The sequence below is a fragment of the Terrapene carolina genome, unplaced genomic scaffold (assembly GCF_002925995.2).
Source record: "Terrapene carolina triunguis isolate 2854851 unplaced genomic scaffold, T_m_triunguis-2.0 Scaffold227, whole genome shotgun sequence".
In the NCBI taxonomy this organism is placed as follows: domain Eukaryota; kingdom Metazoa; phylum Chordata; order Testudines; family Emydidae; genus Terrapene; species Terrapene triunguis.
Genome location: NW_020664578.1, coordinates 271,296 through 290,212, shown reverse-complemented (window position 1 = coordinate 290,212; position 18,917 = coordinate 271,296). Strand labels below are relative to the sequence as shown.

At 54.0% G+C, this 18,917-nt stretch overlaps 1 protein-coding gene across 3 annotated transcripts in view; it reads right to left on the bottom strand.

Moving 5' to 3' along the window:
- The window catches only part of VANGL2 (VANGL planar cell polarity protein 2), a 38,520-nt gene that overhangs the window by 16,178 nt on the left and 3,425 nt on the right, over positions 1-18,917 (bottom strand). For 2 of the 3 annotated variants that reach the window (XM_024205577.3, XM_024205578.3), the window contains exon 2: positions 3,014-3,226. The exons of the other annotated variant lie outside the window; for it this stretch is intronic. The gene's annotated coding sequence lies outside the window, so the exon portion shown is untranslated. The remainder of the gene's footprint in view (positions 1-3,013; positions 3,227-18,917) is intronic. 3 annotated transcript variants of the gene reach the window in all.

Here is an 18,917-nt window from a genome sequence, read left to right as displayed (position 1 = left end):
TGTTCTCCCTGGCACAGCGGGGTTACTTACTCCTTTGGGGGTGCGATTGCCGCCTTGAGTTTCAGTCCCTGAGGTCTCCTCCAAAACTCAAATCTAAACTCTGCGTGTAGGTCAGATCCCAGCTACTCCAGCTGTGTTGCACTGCATGGGGAAGCCACACTGGTCTCAGCTAAGGAGTGACTCCAAACTGATCTAGGTAAACCAGTGCCTCCTTCCTGGAGAAGGAGGGTGGTTCCCCATGTCCCAGGCTAACTCCCTAGGTGACTATGGCCAAGATGTTTAGGGCCAGAGTTTTAAAGGTATTTAGGTGCCAAAAGATGCAGATAGGAATTTCCAAAAGCAAAATCGACAGGAGTGAGGTGCCTAGGCCAGAGCCAGGACCCCAAGAGCCAGGACTCCGGGGTTCCATTCCTGGCTGTTGGAGACCAGGATTATCTACCACTTACCCTGTTCTGAACTCTAGGCCAGTGGCTCTCAACCTTTCCAGACGACTGTCCCCCTTTCAGGAGTCTGATTGGTCTTGTGTACCCCCAGGTTTCACCTCACTTAAAAACGACTTGCTTACAAAATCAGCCCTAAAATGACAGAAGTGTCACAGCTCACTGTGACTGAACAATTGCTGACTTTCTCCTTTTTACCATCTAATTAGCACGTAAATCAATTGGGATATAAAGCCTGTACTTACATTTCAATGCATAGCACATAGAGCAGTCTAAACGAGTCATTGTCTGTATGACATTTTAGTTTGTACTGATGTTGCTACTGCTTTTTAATGTCGCTTGTTTTAAAACTCAGCAAATATCTAGAGAAGTTGATGCACCCTCTGGAAGACCTCGGTGTACCCCTGCTCCAGACCAAACTCTGCTCTCGGAGCCAGGCATGCAACCGACGAGTCCCGAGGTCCTGTTCCCTGCTTACACCCTTTCTGTCCCACTCTCTCCTCCCCACAAGCTGAGCCCCGAACCCAGGAGTCCTGGCTCATGCGGATTTGGATCTGCATGCAAAGGCATGACAGAACGCTATCAGCCTGCAGAAGGAACAAGACCAGGTGTTAGCAGAAGTTCTCTGCTACTCCTGGATTTCCAGTTTATGTAAGATCCCGGCCCAGGCCTGAGTTTAAGGCCAAAGGGGTGGCGATGGTGGGGAAATCAGCCAGCCAAGCGGCCTCAACGTACACGGGAGCAAGAAGGGTGGAAACGTGGGGTGGGGGACCCCCAGCTTGGCTTGTCCGTGTTCGTATCCTTGAGGTTTAATGGGGCATAGAGGGTGGTTTTGAGGAGGGGAGGCAGAAACAGCGAGGGGATCTCCACCCGGGAAGATGTGTGTGTGGGGGGGGTGGCACGGATGGGAGAGGACAGCCCCACTGCAAGAGGGTGTCTGAGTCAGGACCTGGAGCCATTCAAGGTGATAAAGAACTGCCCGGCCCGAAGTTGTTGCAAAATCCAGTCAAATTATTCCTCACAAATCCTCCCCAGAGACGAGCTCTCGGGCCCCCAGAGAGCCCCCCGGCGGCTGACAGGCTTGCTTGCCCCACGTGAGTGAGCATCGCTGGATTGAAACCCTGCACACCAAGGGCAGTTGCTTGATTCGAGCAGGGAGAGGGTGTCATGGCAGATTTCAGACCCTAAATCCAACCCCAGACCTCTCCCCCATTCAGGGTAAGCAGTAATCAGACCCCCCAGCCCTGCCCCCCACTATTCAGACCCCAACTTCGTCCCCCACAAAAATCCTCCTTCAATTCTGGGGTAGGCGATACCCTACCACAGCTTCCCCCACCCCCACGAACCCAGTTTTCCTGCGGCGGTGGGTAAGAGAGAAACCGGGCTCAGGGCAGCAGGGCACAGAGAGACGAGTTACCAAGGAAATGCCATTTCAGTCAAATAAAACCCAAAATGTCTTTTGGCCTCTCCCAAGGCTCCTCTGCTTTGGGGAGGGGAGATGGGCTGGGGGGGACGGGGGGAGTCTTTTGTCCCAGATGCTGGATTCTCTCACATTTATCACTATGGAAACAAAAGCCCCCCCACCCCGGTTGTCTAGGAGATGGCATGGAGGCCGGGGAGCTTGGTGTCCCAAGCGGTGGGGGAAGGAGGGGGAGGAAACACAAGCAGAAAGAGGGAGGGCCTGACCCCCTCCCCCCATGTCCCCCTTTTGGGGCTTTGTCTGAAAGGAGGAATCGGATTTCTGCAGGGAACAATAGGGGCGCAGGGCCGAGGCCGGCGGAGAAGCAGCCCTCCCCACGCAGGGGACGCCTGCGTCACCGGCCTATTGACTAGCGCCAGTAGATTTACACCGGGGCCGTGTTCCCTGCTGTCTGTTCCCAACGCCAGCGGGGCCTGCAGCGAGACAGCCCCCCGCACTCCCTGACAACAGCGCCAGGCCTGCGCATGCCCCCTTGCACGCAGCCCCCCTGAGCCACACGCATGTGCAACTGCACACGTGAATGCATCCTCTCACATGTGCACCCCCCGCTCACACAGGCACGCAGACCTACACCCAGACTCACCCGTGCATCCCCCCATGCATCCTGCAGGCATCCCCCCATGCCCCGGGACCCACACTCGCACATCCACTCCCTTGCACTAACCTTGTCATAGCCCCACCTGCACGCCCCACCCTTAGTGCATGCCTGCACATGGATTCACACGCATGCACACGGATTCCCCCATTCGCACACCCACTCTCACCCCGCCACCACCTCCACCCCCCGCCTTTGCACGCCTCCCCAGGCACGTCTGCACATGGACATACCCTCTGACATGCCCCCTAGATTTTCACCCCCACACGCCAGTGCAAACTGAGCCCCATCCCCCTCCCCATGGCTCCCAGCTGAGATGTCACCACGACCATCAGTGACACTCGCCCAGCTGGGAGTTAAAGACAAACCCTGGGTAGGGACCAGTTGCAGCTCCCTTTAAAGAAGGAGCCAGGGGAGACGCGCCAGAGCCGAGGAAGGGGAAGGCCACCCGCCTTCTGAACCCAGGAGCCCTGCCCCGCCCGCGTGGAGGGAACTCACCGACACAGTGGCGCAGTGGGAGGGGGGTGGGCACCGCGACAGAGAAGGGTCCTGTCCCCCCCGTCTGATCAGTCGCCGAGACGCCGGTGCATCCCGATCCCGTGACAGAAACCGGTGGGCAGATGCCGATCCCGCTTGGTCCGGCCGGCTGCGGGACTCCACATCTGGAGCAGCTCAGGCACTGGGCTTCTGCTCCGGGGTCCCACCGGGAAGCTGCAGGAAACCCAGAGAGAAAGCAAATCAGCAGACGAAGGCCCTCCTGCAGCCAATACGACACCGGGGTACCCCAGCCCGGCCCAGGAACCCTGGAGACCGAGCATGGATCCACAGAACTTCCCCTGTCATACAAACACTGCTTTAGCCCTGCCCAGCTCCAATGTCCACCAGCGCTTGGGCTGAGACCCAGCAAACTCATTGCAGGTAAGCCACCAAACCACCAGCTGATGATGGGAAGATATTCAAGGAACGGGCAGTCAGGCGTAGAGGCAAAAGGCTCCACCGACGCCCCGATACCAATGCCCTGAGCCCCCCCAGCTCCCTCTGTCCTAATGAGCCTGCCAGACTCGTTAAGCTCAGAGTCCGCAAACTGTCCCACGCTGTTTAAGAAACACCAGCTGCCTTCCAAGGGTTTTGCAGAACCGACCGCTAATGCTGGACGTCCAACCCCACACCTGGGCAACGGGCTCCCGCGGGACTGGAGCGGGCGCCATAAAAGTAAATAAAAGAGGCACTAGGTGGCAGGTTAGGTGCCCGAAATGACAGGCCTCTTCCTCAGCTCCTGCCAGCCCCATCAGCAGCCCCTGAGCCAGCCACCATGAGAGCAGGTCAAAACGTGTCTTCCCACCAACCTGAACTCGTTTGTGGTTGTCAAAACGTATCCTCAAAATGAAACACGTTGGCTAGGTCGGAAACTAAACAAAAAGGTTTCATTTCTCCTCTTTTAGGGGAGAGCTTCCGTGGGGAAGTGGGGGGGGGGGGGGGGGGGGGGGATAAAGACAAGGGATGAAAAACAAAACCAAGGATATCTTTCTCTTTCTGTATTTATTTGGCAGAAACATGCACCCTTTTCCAACCAGCCCTAGCCATCATCAAAGGCCTTTCCTCCCCACAGAGGTTGCACCTAACTCCGCTGGTACCTGTCGAGCCGTACAAGCCCTTTACCACGAAACGAGTGCCAACCTGGCGTACGGGTGCAATTCATCGAGTGTCTAAAAAAGCCAAAATATGGCTGATAACGTCCAAACCGGGGTGGTAACAGCCAGGGAACCCCCACGAGATTCAACCTGGGGCCAGTCGGAACAAAACGCGCTCTCAGGCGGCTTCCATCATTTCACACGGACTCAGCAGACAGTCGAGCCATCCGAGTGACAAGCCCGGAATCCGATTCTATAAAGACGCTTATCCTGGGGTCGCTATTCCCACACAGCAAGGAGAACCAGGCCTCACGGGCACAGTTATACCGATAGCCTAGGCCAGTAACCGCTCCTCTTGCGGACAATGCTTTCGCCAGTGGAGTTATTCCAGCTCCCCCGACCCACATACGATAGACACCGGGTAAAATGTCCTACCCAGCTCTAATCCCCACCCCTGTAAGATCAGGGGAAGTGGATGGCAGTATAAAATCATAGCAACATAGGGCCGGATGGGACCTTGAGTCCAGCCCCCCCGGCCCTGAGGCCGGGCCAAGTAAACCTGGACAAACACCCATCAGGGATGGTCTAACTGGTTCTTTAAAACCAGTGATGGAGATGCCACAACTTCCCTTGGCAGCTTGTTCCAGAGTTTAGCTACCCTGAGAGTTTGAAAGTTTTCCCTAATATCTCACCTACACCTCCCTTGCTGCGGATTAAGCCCATTGCTTCTTGTCCTACCTCCAGTGGCCACGGAGAACCATCGATCCCTATTCCCTGTATAACACATTTGAAGGCTTAGCAGGTCCCCGCTCAGTCTTCTTTTCTCAACTCTAAACCTGCCCAGATTTTTTAAACTTTTCCTCCTAGGTCCGGTTTTCTAAACCTCTGACCATTTTTTGTTGCTCTCCTCTGGACTCTCTCCAGTTTGTCCCCAGACTTTCCTGAAGTCTGGTACCCAGAACTGGTGAGAGCTTGTTAGTTCTCAAGACAGTTCTCCCAAAACCTCCTCGGCCGCAAGCGTTTCAATCCAGACCCTGCAGCTGCACAACCCCAACCCCAAATCCAGTTTAAATACTTGAAATGCAGCCCATGTTTGCCAGAGCTGGGCCCACACCTAGTCTTGGGGAGACAGTGATGCCTAATGATAGTGCACGGAGGACTCTGGGGTTCCATTCCTGGCTCCGCCACTGGCCTCTTTGGTGACCTTGGGCAAGTCACGTCACCGCCCCATGCCTCAGTTTCCCCACCTGTAAAATGAGGATAATGATAGCAACCGCCTTTGTAACATGCCTGGAGATCTATGGATGAAAAGCATGAGAGAAGTGCTAGGGATGGGCCAAAGTTTTGCTTTGAATTTCAGGTTCATTCGAACTGAGAAACACAAAGGGCAAGGACCCGGCCAAAGCAAACCCACTAACTTCCACATCACGCTGCTACAGTTCAAAAGAACACCCGGAAAGAGGGACTTGGACGACACCAGGTTCAAAGAAGTTATTTCTGTTCTGCTGGTGCCCAGACGCCCTCACTGAGATGAGACCACTGGGCGCGCCACATACATAGGCTGAGACAGTGCCTGCCCCGAAGAGCTTACCAGTGAAACGGGCAAGCCAGGATCATTATCCCACGTGTACTGATGAGGAAATGAAGCAGAGATATTGCAGAGAAGCAGCATCCCAGCTGGGAACTGAGTGCAGATCTTCCCCATCCCCGGCCAGCGTCTTAACCTCAAAGCCACTTAACGACCCCCTCCCTGCAGCTTGCCCATGACGCACGCTGAGCTGCATTTTGCAGGAACAGGCAGCAAGATAAACACCCTGCCAAGTGCCAGACGGAGAGGTGAACATGGGTCTGCAGCAAGCGAACCGCAGGCCTCTTTCACGGCTCTGGTTCACAGCCAGGCCACATGAACCCTCCAGCAGATTAGCACCGGAGTTAAGGGACTCGATTGCCTGTTGGGGTTGGGAGTTTGCAGCTGCTCTCACGCCCCAACACCCAATGTGCTGGCTCGGCCACATGCAATCCCCCCCCCCTGCTCCTTTGGGCCAGGCCCAGCGCCAGCAGGAAACCCGGCCAGCGGCTTGTGGCATAGCTCAGGGGAAGCAAGCGAGCGGATCTGCTCTGGCGAGAGAGGGGAGAACCCCTCCCCATCCCTGATCTCTCCCACCCCCACTGAAGTCACGATTCAAAGGCTGACCCCTGCTAGTTTAGATGTTAGCCACTGACTGAGAAAAATGGGGAGCAGGCGAGGATCCCCACTGCTTCCTGGTCATTCGTTGCATTTAAAGGGGAGGTCAATATTAGGGGCTCTGAATCTCATTGGCATTGAGTCCCCTTTAAACCGTCAAGGGGCCTAAAGGTGAGTGCCCCTGTAACTGATGCCCACTTTACGGCCCCTAGATAGGGCTTGCTGCTGCTGACGGGCAGTGTTGGCAGAACCCATGCGGAGCCTTTGCCAGCGGCGGGCATCCTCACCGCAAGAGGCAGTATGGGGCAAACAAGGCGCTGCACTGTGGATAGCATCCCAGCCCCCATCTGGTCCCCCTGCCCCAAGATCTAGTGGTTACAAAAACCAGGCTGGGTGAATAGGAGATAAAAGCTCCTCCCACCTGACAGATCTTCACCGCCCTGCTGCAGAGCCGCCCACTGCTAATTATTATTCCTCGTTAGCCCTGGCAAAAATGAGCTGGATTCTTATCCTGCCCTCATGGACCAGGAAAATCCCAGTTACAGATGCGGTGTTACTGGAAGAGGCTTAGGTTGCAAGGGTGGGTCCTCATAGGTCACTTTGAGCTTCCCGCTGGAATCTGTAGCCCAGGACGTTAAGGCAGGAAGGGAGAAAATAATCATTCACCTTGCAAGCTAATCGCCTAACGTGAGCCCGCGCACACGCCCACTCCAAGAAAAGGGCAACAAAACCGATTAGGGGTATGGAACAGGTTCCATATGAGGAGAGATTAATAAGACAGGGACTTTTCAGCTTGGAAAAGAGAAGACTAAGGGGAGATATGATTGAGGTCTATACAGTGACTAGGGGTGTGGAGAAAGTAAATCCGGAAGTGTTATTTACTCCTTCTCAGAACACAAGAACTCGGGGTCACCCAATGAAATTAATAGGCAGCAGGTTTAAAACAAACAAAAGGAAGTATTTCTTCCCCCAATGCATAGTCAACCTGTGGAACTCCTTGCCAGAGGATGTTGTGAAGGCCAAGACCATAACAGGGTTCAAAAAAGACCTAGATAAATTCATGGAGGATAGGTCCATCAATGGCTATTAGCCAGGATGGGCAGGGATGGTGTCACTGGCCTCTGTGTGCCCTTAAGCCAGGCAGGCAACTGCGTGCCTCCCTTCCTTCGTCTATACATTGAGAACAATACTGACTCAGGGCTTGAAAACAAGCCACTCCTCAGTAGCAAGGAAGTAGCTTCTTCCCCGATCAGCAGGGAGGCCCATGCCAATGATTTCTACAGAATTCAAACTTCAGCAGCAGCCACAGAAAGTTTCCAGCCCTTCCAGCCACGAAGAACGTCACCTGCCAAACGGGGCCCAGTGCAGCGCTAGAAAGAAAGGTTTACGCTGCTCAGACAAAAATTACTGCAGAAGGGCCAAGATTTCCAAACGCCAGGGGTGTCCGGAGCCCAATTTAAGATGCTTTAAAGGAGCAGGATTTTCAGAGCATGGATGCTTGGTGCTTTCTGAGCATTTAAGGCGTCTCCAATTGGGCATCCCCGCCAAAAAAATTTGTAGCCATCCAAAATGACTACTTATTTTGGAAAATCTCAGCTAAGGTTTTCCGAGGCAGGAGCTGAAAGTTAGGGGAAATGAGACGAGCACAGCTAGTCGAGTATAATTTAGCTACTCCAGCATAACTCTCCCGTGTGCACACATGTCCTGGAATAAAATCCCTTTCATTGCAGAACAGTGTCCACACACAAAACAGCTTATTCTGCAATAGCGACGCTGGTCAATTTCTCCACGTAGACCACCCTGGACTTCTAAATCGTGCTCCTGCGGGCTGGACTCACGGACATCAATAAGAGCTGTGGGTGCTCACTACATTTCAAAGCCAGGCTGCTGATTTAGGAGCCTACGTACGGAGTCAGAGGTGGGATTTGTCGAAATGACTTCGGAGCATAGGTCGCGATGAACGTCAGTGGGACTCGTGCGTCTAGATCACTGCCGTGCCCTTGAAAAATTTCACTGTTAGGAGCCTAACGTTAGGTTCCCTCTTTCTGAAAATCTTGGCCCAGGTGTTGTCATTATTCGGGTCCGGCTACACTGCAAACAAACCCCGTGGCAGCAACTCTCAGAGCCGGGGCTAGCACCGCGAGGCTAAACATAGCAAAGCAGATGTTCCCACTGAACTCCGAGCCCTCCCCCTTCACCCAGTTTCCAAGCCCGGGCTCCAGCCCCCGTCCGAACAGCTACGATCTTATTTTTAGCCCCGTAGCCCGCGCCCCACGAGCCTGAGTCAATTGCCCCAGGCTCGGAGACGCAGCGTCACAGGCTTTTGTTCACAGTGTAGACGCGTAGTTATAAGGGTCTAACCCAACTCAAGACACAAGGAGCTTTCCCAAGAGATGGCAAGAGTCACGCAGCCAAGAGGCTGCTGGGAACGGGAGCAGGTGACGACAGCCTCGGCCCAAGGATATGGACACAGGAGACCAGCCAGCCGATGAGCAGAAATGAGACCCAGCCCAATGGCGGGAAGCTCAAACTGCATCCATTCAAACTGGAGTTAAGGCACAAACATTAACCAGGGAGGGAATTCACCATGGGAACAACTTCCCTGGGGGATTTTTGGGCTTGAACTCCAGACGGGACCCCTTTCTAAGAGAGACGCGTGACACGCACGGTGGTTCCCAGCGGTCTCCTGGACAAAGCTTGCTGAATTAAGTTGAAGCATCCTACGAGTTTGTTGTATTACGTATTATTGGGGGATCGTGCAGAACGTCTCTGGGGAGCAGACAACGAAGGTAAACCCTGGGAAGCGTTAAGAGCATCAAAGAACTCTTTGAAACAGTGCCAGACCAGAGTGAACTTTGGGTTCAGTGGAAATCCCCAGGGGGAGGTGAACGCAGATGCACCCTCCCCTTCTCCGGCCGTGCAAAAACCCAGCCTTGTGAAGCTACGCCCTGAGCAGAGACCTGTTGTCTATTAATCACCTGCTCCTGGAATCTCTAGATCAAAGAGCCCAGCTGGATAAAGACCAGGCTGATTTATTCATGCAGCCAAACCTGTTATGAACTTGTAACCGCAGGGAAACCCTGGGTGAGGTTTGAAGGACTGACCCCTCCCAGAGCCCTTGCTGGAGCTGGGGGAAGATCTCTGCTAAGTTTATTAACATGCGGGTGGGTTCTTTTATTGTGTTTCTCTGTAGAGCTTTCACCTTAAAAATAAATGTGCTTGCTAAGGGCAGGGCTCCTTACCACTGTGGCGTCTACACTGAGAAAGCAAAGCGAGCAGGCTGGCTCACAGTGCAGGGGGGGCCACACGTCTCCGCCCAGAGGGGTGACGGCCGAGGAGCCAGGAGTCTAGAAGTGGGTGTCCTTGCTGGACGATGAGGGGGGAATACAGGTGCTGCAGCCCTGGCTGTGACATAGGCACTGGTCCAGCCAGCGGTTATGGGCTTGATGCAGAAAACACCGGGTGGGTTCTCTGGCCTGTGGGATGCAGGAGGTCAGACTAGATGATCACAATGGTCCCTTTGCGTCTTGATCTGGACCTGGGGACCAGCCAGAGCAGACGCAGCTGTCTCTGAAGCAGTTACCTCTACGAAAAGGGGAGGCTGCAGAGACCCGCAACTGCCACTGAGCCTAGAGAGAGAAAACTTGCTCTGAAGAGCGGGACCAAAGCCAGATGGGTTGGGGGCGGAGGGGGTGGAAATCAATCCATCACTTTTGCAAGGTCTGTTTGTAAACAAAGCAGCCAGCTGGCATTTCCCTGCTGGTCTCCCGTCTTCCCATCTCAGCACCTGCCCCCCTCCTGGCTGCCTTCCACCTACACACGCACTGGCCATCACAGCGTGTGTCACGGGGTAGTAACGCAGAACCAGCGAGGAGGCGCATGGGAGGGCAGCGTCTGCCACTTGTCCCAGCACAAGACCTTGAGGGGCTGTCAGCTGGGACTGGCCTGGCTCCATCAGCATTTCAGGGATACCGGGGATGGGGAAAAAAATGCCCATAGGGTTGGATCTAATTATTCGTGTGCTCCCCCCCCCCCCCCCGTATTTATAAAAGTTAAAAATCTTTCCCCACCGGCATCTAGAATCGCAGCCCAACAGCACTGGGGTCCAGGGATGAGCTAGATACGTCTGCAGCATTTACAGCGTTTATCCTTGGCACGGGGGATTTTTGCCCCAAGAAGGAAGGGCTCCGTCAGCTAGTGGACAAAGGCAGAACAAGAACCAGCGGCACCAAGTTAAAGCCAGACAAATTCCAATTCGAAATAAGGCCCAGATTTTTTTTTTTTTTTGAACAGCAAGGGTGATTAACCACTGGAACAAACCGCCACAGGAAGTGGGGGGGTCTCCATCTCTTCAGAGCTTCAGGTCTAGACCAGATGCCTGTCTGGAAGAGATGGTTAGTCAAACGCAAGTGATTGGGCCCAGTACAGGGTAAGTGGGTGAAATTCTCCGGCCTGCGATAACCTGGACGTCTGGGTAGGTGATCTGATGGTCCCGTCGAAGGCCCAGATTTGTCAAGATATTTTGGCACTGCTCTGCTCAGCATTGCAACACCAAACTGATTGAGGAGCTTCTTGCTCATTTACAAAAGGGATTTAGGCACCTTGGGAGCCAAAATCCCATTGACACCTCGGTGCTTGCATCCCTTTCGAAAGTGATCTAGGCATTGCAAAGGCTGAGCAGCGCAAGGCCGAAGGACCATTGCAAATCAGGGGGTAAGAGTCTAAAAAAGGAAAATTCAAAATTTGACCAAAAAGTGGCCAAAAACAATAAAATCCATGATTTTGTTCACAGAAAACCCTTCGTTTTTTGACCCAGCTCCAGGGAGAGCCCAGAAAAGGAATCTGCCCAACCCCCGCCAGGTAAGGCAGCGCGGCCTAATGCACAGGGCACCAGACTAGGAATGACGAAAGCGGAGTTCCATTGCCAGCTCTGCCACGGACATGTGGGCAAGTCACCGCCTCGCTCTGTGACTCAGTTTCCCCTCTCACTTTTTGTCTATCCAAAGTGCAAGCTCTTTGGGGCAGGGACCGTCTCTCACTACGTGTCTGTGCAGCACCCGGCACAATGGGGCACTCCTCTAGACGGGGGACTTTTAGATGCTAATGTAACGTCAAAGATTATGACCCGTAACCGAGAGGCCGTGTCTGCCCTAGGACACCTATCCGCTGGTTCCCTCCACCCTCAAAGCAGTATCAACATTAGCTTAAGAGCTTGCAACTAGCAAACCAGGACATCCCCGTTTCAGGATTCATAGATCTTACATCACAAGGACTGACCTCCTGCATAGCCCAGGCCAGACAAGTCCACCCAAGTCCTGCACTGAGCCATGGAAGCCAGTCCGGCTCTGAAGAAGTCAGGAGACCGAGAAGCCACCACTTCTTTTGGTAAATTCTTCCCAGAAAGAGCTGTAGGGGGGCTTTGTGGCTGAACCATGGTTTATTCTTGCCTTTATTGACAGGGGCAAGAAGCCTCCATGCTGGAACGCTCCAGGATCCAGGTTTTACCCTAGGTGTTTCCCATGCAGGCATCTGAATACGGGGATGGGTAGTACAGGAGGGAAGGTGAGTTTTAAACTGCCCAGCTCCCTGGAGATGGGTCATGTTACATCGAGCTACTGCACTTGGGAGGGATTTGTGATTCATGCCACGGGCGCCACCTTTCATCTAAATCAAATAAACAAACATCACAGTTAAATCAGGATGGTTTTAATAAGGGTGAGATGACACAATGCTTCGCACACCTGCCACTGCCTTGAGTCCTGTCTCTCTGCTGGAGGAGCCAAACCAGAGATCGCACTAGTGGGAAACAGGAGCACAGACACAGCTCTATGGGACTGTTCACCTACGGACCTCCCAAGGCTCTGCAACAACAGGGAAACTGAGGCACAGAAATCAGGTCACACAGGAATTGAGTGGGGAAGAGAACCCGGGAATCCTGGATCCCAGTGTAGGGCCGTCCCCACTGCACCACCCTGTCACCCTATTGCTTAGCCACGCCATGCAAAAGCAGGGCCTTCGATTAGAGATCTGTCACGTTTCATCTTCAGCTGGAGAATGCCTTAAAAACAGCGATCCCATCAGACATTAAAGACTGCACTGCGCTTTTCATTTGGGGGGGTGGGGGGGAGAAGAGACTGCCCTTAGCTAATGTTCCCTCTCCCATACCGCTCACGCCGTACACGGTGCTGGTCGCCTACCCCTTTCCCCACCAGAGGTGGCTGCATTCTAGTGACGGGTGAAGGGCTTACCACCAGAATGCAACCGGCAAAGCACTTCGGGATCTGAAGGCGCCCCATCGGGAGGATCCCACTTCGGGGCTCCAATCAACCCACAGGCCAAGCAGTGCACAGGATTCAACGCCACACAACACCAGGGAGGAGTAGCCAGGCGGGTCTACACTGCACACAAGGGCGTGGCGGCAGCATGCCAAGGCAGACCCGTGCTGGCTTTAATCTAGCTAGCACAGGCAACAACAGTAGTGAAGACAGGCTGGCACGCACTTCATCCTGGGCGAGCCTGGGTACATGTGGGGGTTGCTAACCCCTGCTGCCTACGCTCTCGTACCCATGCCAGCTAGATCAGAACTCCCCCGCACGGCACTCGCAGCGCAGACGGACCCCGACAGCGTGAGGGGCGTGGGTGTAACTTATGCTCACTTGAAGGCTCCTATACCCCGGCCCAGCAGAGGAAGGGGCCAAAGGCCACTCCTAACCCCACCGCAGCACAGATACGGAGGAGCAGCTGTGCCGCGGCATGGACGCTTCCTGCATCGACAGAAGGGGTTTGTGGTGAGCTCCGAGAGGCAGTGGCTTGGTAGATGGAAGAATGTTTCTGTCAACCTAGCCGTGTCCACACCAGGGGCTATGGTGCTCAGGCCACGGGATACTTCCGTGCTCCGTGCCTCGGTTTCCCCATCTTACGGACGGGGATAAGGATACTGCACTCCTGTGGAAAGCGCTTCGAGATCTATCGATGAAAATGGCTAGATAAGAGCTAGAGGTTTATTTATTATTATTAGCATCATTGATTATCAATGGCCTGGATCAGCCTGCCTGAGAGATCGTCTCTCTCTCCCCATGACATGCTGGAGCTCAGCGGAGGCCCTGATGCTACAGCCCTCTCGATAGGACAGAGAGGGGTGGCTAGCACGGGGTTCTGTGCAAGGGCCCGCGGGCCTGCCCTGCCGGTTGACGTCCAGGGCACCTAGCAGTGACCTGCTCTGAGGCAAGGCAGGGGGACCAGCACGCAGGTCAGCGTGAGGGGGCGGGGAGCGGACAGTTCTGTCCATCTTAGGGTACGTCTACCCTGTAATAAAACCCGAATGGCTACACCGCAATTGTATGGCCGAGTCAGAGGACACAGGCCAGCCACAGGTGTAGAGAAACCCTTAGGCACTTACATGGCCCCTCATTATCACAGGCCTGGGGGAAACCGAGCCACAGAGAGACCAAGCACCCGAAGTCACACGGGGAGTCAGAGAGAGCAGGGGATTGAATCTAGAGCTGCCTAGGACTTGGGCGATCTAACCACTGGGCCATCCTCTCTCTCGGATAGAACTTGGTTGCTAGCTGCTGTCTAGCAGAGGAGCCGAGATGACTGAGCAGCCTGGTTGTTTTTGTCATTTAGCACCCTTCGCACAGGGGGGAGGGGGGAAAGGGGGAAGGAATTGCTATTCCAAAGTGAAAGAAAGTGCAAAGGACCAGAAGGGACCACTGTGATCATCTAGTGTGGCCTTTTTGTTCTGTGTCTGTACAGCTCCTAGCGCCACAAGGTCCTAGCGAATGACTAGGGCGCCTAGGCACTACCGTAATACACCTAATAAACAATAACGTACAGGGCCCAGCACAGCGGGGGCCTGGTCCCTGACGGGCTCCTAGGCACTACCGTAATACACCTAATAACTATTAATAATCACACCCACAATAGAGGCCAGAGAATCCTTCCCCCATGTCCCAGGATGTCTGTAGAAGCCGGGTCAAATCTTTGAGAAAGAGACGCCCAATCTCAATGTAAGGACTCCAAGCGACGGAGAATAAATGAGTAACCGTTCCAGCTTAGTAGCGAACGATTCCCTCCTACACCCGTAAGACCTGGGACAGGAGACAACGCTCACTTGCGTTCCAAACGCTATTTTTTTGGTGCCATACGGCTAGCTGGCTGGATACAATAGGACAGCTTTCCCCTGCTGTCCACCACATCACAGCCACCTCCGCCCCCCGCCGGGCCTGTGCAGCGGGCGCCCCTCGGCTGGAGCAGGGGGGCAGCTGGTTAAGAGGTGGGGGGGGGCATGGGCAGCACAGCCAGGATCTCACATGGGCACTCGATGCTACAGCCACGTCCTATGGGAAGCTAGGGCTGCTGCCAGCTCCGCTAATCAGACGCCCGCAGATGGCAGGCCAAGCCTCAGAGAGCGCCCCTGTTAAAACCCACATGTGCCCGCCCCGGTGAGATGCTCAGGGTGCCGCGCTGGCTAGAGAGGGGCTTAGGTTGCCTAAGTACCCCAGCAGGGAGGGAGGAGGGGAGGGCATACCAGACGGCTGTTCCACTCGGGCAGATAAACTCCAGCCCTTCCCAGGTAAAAGCACCGAGAAGTAGGTCACCAAGATGCTTTTCTCACTGGCTGGGGAAAGCTGCGGCTATTCATAGCCCTGAACGCCAGCTCCACGTCCCCACCTCTCCTCAGCTGAGAAGCTGGAAAGAGGCCATCAACAAAATTTACTTAACTCTCCATTGTTTGCAGTTCCCTCCTAGAAGCTCAAACACCAAGAAAAAAAAAATCTTTCTTCCCCACCCCGCTGGGTCTCCTCCAGCCCTCACTCCCTCCCAGATACAACCAGCTGAGCTTAAGACTTCAAGCATTTCGCCTCCCGGTTCTGATCCGCCAGCCAGACCTCTCGCACCGTCAAAAACCAGGCAGCAGTCCCCACTCGGTTTTACGGTGAAATCTGGTGTTGCAACACACACACACCCTGCCGCCCCAACTTCATACACACACGTGGAATCAGAGGCCAGGTACAATCCCAGTGCTGCCAGCTCTCATGATTTTGTTGCAAGTTTCACAATTTTTGGTGGAACAGAAGTATTGCCAGACTGGAACAGGTCCATCTAGCCAGGATCCTGTGTCGGACAGCGGCCAGCACAGCTGCTTCAGAGGAAGGTGTAAGAACCCCATATTAGAGAGATGTGGGATAATCTGTCCCCCTCCTCCCCACAATGGTCTAATCATGATCTCTAATTATTAGAGATTGGCTTAAACCCTGAAGCACGAGGTTTAATGTCCCTGCCTAAATTTGTTGTCAGTCATTACGATAACCCTGGATATTCATGTTATCCATATAAAGGTCCAATCCCTTTTTGGATCCTGCTAAATTCTTGGCCTCAATGACTTCCTGTGGAGGTGAGTTCCACAGGCTAATCAAACAGTGGGTGAAAAAGAATTTCCTTTTGTCAGCGTTTAATTTCCACCTTGTTCCTGTGTTATGAGATGGGGAGAACCGACATTCCCGACCAGCCTTCTCTAGGCTTTGTTTTCATTAGCGTATATATTCTTTGATCACTTCCCATGTTTTCTTCGGAAAGCCACAGTTCCCAGAGGCGTGCGATTACAAGACTTAGTATTGCCAATGTCAAGTATTCAAAAAATCTTGAGTTGGGTCCAAAACGCGTGAGATTTGTGATTTTTTTTAAGCCAGACTTTTTTTTAAATTATACACTTTGTGGGTTTTTTTATTTGCCTGCTAGATTTTGAGCTTTTATGGCGCATTCTGGACACATTTCCAAGCTTCTTTCGGCAACCACAAAAGCTAGACACTTTACTTTAAAAAATAAAAGCTGGGATTCTCACGCAGTCACGTGATTCCAAGCACAGGGGTGTCACCAAATATTATGAGACATGGGATAAAATTGTGAGAGTTCATGAAGTATGTTTCTAGCCCTCCCGATTCAAGGGAGGCAAAAACCAGAACCCCAATTTCATTACCCCCCCCCTAAAACTCATGATTTTAAGCCTATCTCAGGATTTGGGGGGGAAAGGCGTCGTTTGAGTTTTCTACCAGGTCCCTTTGGCCTTGTCTATATGAGAAAAGTTGTATTGGTTTAACTAAAATCTATATTAAATCCATCCAGTTAAATCAGTGCAAATCCCCTAATGCAGATGCACCTAAAACCTCTTAAATCAGTAAATTACAGGCGCGCTGATGCAAGCATGGCTTTGCACCAATTTAACTAAATCTATCTAAAAACTGATTGAATTACACTGGTGCAACTTTCCTCATAGAGACCAGAGATGGACTGGAAAACCGGCTTCTAATCCAGATAGCAACTGTGTGGTGCACTTAGCCGCAGTGCACCACTGCAAATCCCTGGGGAGCGATTCTCCAACGCCTTGCACTTAGTGCATTCATTTACACCAGTGCAAACTGCCTGTAAAAGGCAACTAAATCACAGTGCTTTCACAGCCACTCCACCCTCCCTTTGCACGGGTGTTACACCAGCCCGGCACGACTTTGCACAAGCGAATCACACTGTAAAATGGGCCTGCTTTGTACCCACGCCAGGGGTTGAAACAGGCAGCTTTGGTTAAGAGACCCAGAGCAGCCCTGGGCTGGATTATTTGCTCCCTCGCTTCCCTATCTCAGTCCTCTAGTTAAACAGCCCCCCGCTCGTTCTGGCAGCAAGAACCCCGCTTGGGCCCTCTCCGATTCACAAGCAGGCGCTCCAGAGAGACACCCGTCATAACATGCCCTCCTGGCCCAGATCCAAGATCCAAGGAGGAACAGCATGGCATTGGCCAGCGTGCTTAACCTAACCGCAGGGCAGACACGGGGCATTTCCACGGGCAGGGGCAGAGAAGTCCCGTTTCCTACGCAGCCCCGTCTCCCCGCCCCCAATAACGTCAGTTCCCAAACTCCCCACCGTTTGCAATGGAGAGCTCACCCCCACCCCTCCGGCTCACTCTCAGCCCATCCTCGCACGCTGCCAACTGCAACTTCCAGACCACTGTCTCTCCTCTTTCCACCCCGGCCCCTTCCCAGCAGCCCTCCTTGCAGATCAAAACCTTGGACAGGCAAAGCCGCCTCATTAGCCCCAGACAACTTGAGCGGGGAAGTGAGCAGCCCCGGGACACCGCCCGATCTTCACCCCGAGGACAGGGCAGAGGCTTGGAACGGAAGACCAGCTGCTCCCATCGCTGTCACTTGAACCTCTGCGTCCACCCCATCCGACGCCCGACCCGGGCACCAGCCAGGGCAGAAATCATGTATATGAACGTGGAGCCGCAAAGCGAGACTGCGGAGAAGGCGCCCGCAACTGGGCAGCCAGGACGCCTTCGCAGCGTGTCCCTGGGCCAGGCGCTTTGCCTCAGTTTCCCCATCCTAACCGGCACCCATCTCTGCTCTCCCTGACCCTCATTCCTCTAGCATCTGTGCACTCCGCAGTCTGATGTACTTATCCTCACAGCCTCCGCCCCCCATGCCGCAGGGCAGGGCTACTGTCCCCAGTGTACAGATGGGAAACTGAGGCACAGAGAGACTAGGCCCAGGGTCACGCAGGAAGTCTGTGGCAAGGGAGGGATTTGACCCCAGGCCTGCCAAGAACTAGGCCAGCACCCGCTTGCCCATCAGGCTTGGCAAAGCTAAGCCATTCATGTTTGAGACGTGGGGCTGGCTTCCTGGAGGGAAGGTTTTACACTCTTTAGCGGCACACATTCTGAAGCAAATGTGCGTGGGGGTGGGGGGATTTTTGTTTCTTTACAAACTCCTATTAGTAAATATTTATATTTCAGTGGCCCTTAGCAGTCCCAGCCAAGATTGGGCCCCACTGTGCCAGGCGCTGTACAAACCTAGCAAGTGACAGTCCCTGCCCCAAATTCACTTCACCCAACAAACCAAGCCTGGTCAGAACCACCAGACCTCTAATCCCAGAATCTCCAAGCGTCCGAGTAACTCGCCACGCTCCTGGCGTCAGGTCAGAATTATCCTCATCTCCCCGACCAGGAGGCAGAGTTGCGGAGATGGAAAGTGATTTGCCATCCAGCAGCCAAGCTAGGAATGGCGCTCAGGTGAGTCCTGCTCCCCCAGAGACGGGAAGAGAACCCAGCAGGGCCAACTCCTGCTCCTTCTTCTAACCACCAGACCACACTGCCTCCTTCCCACCCACGGAGACCCAGTCGCATCTGGAGGAGCTGGCGGCAGCTGCTCACCTGCTTGCACCGAGACTGCGTGCAGTTTTAGGGCTGGAATGTTATGCGGCCATAATTACAGCTCCCGCACCCCGGGACTCGTCCGCCAACGTGCTCGGGCGGCGGGGAGAACGGAGGGTGAGACTGCACCTACGGGGCAATGCAGAACATGCCTTCGAAGGCGCCTAGAGCGCAGGAGGCCAGATCCAGTTTGCAGTTTAGACTGGTGCAAATCCAGAGCCGCATCGATTCGCTCTGGGTTTACACCTGTGAGGCTGCAAACAGAATCTGGCCAGGTGGCTGCCTACGCCGGACCACGGGCAGTCATCCGCAGCCGTGCAAAGGGAGCGCAGAATGCTACCAGATCACAAGAGCGATACGCTCCCTTCGCACGGCTGCAGACAACCA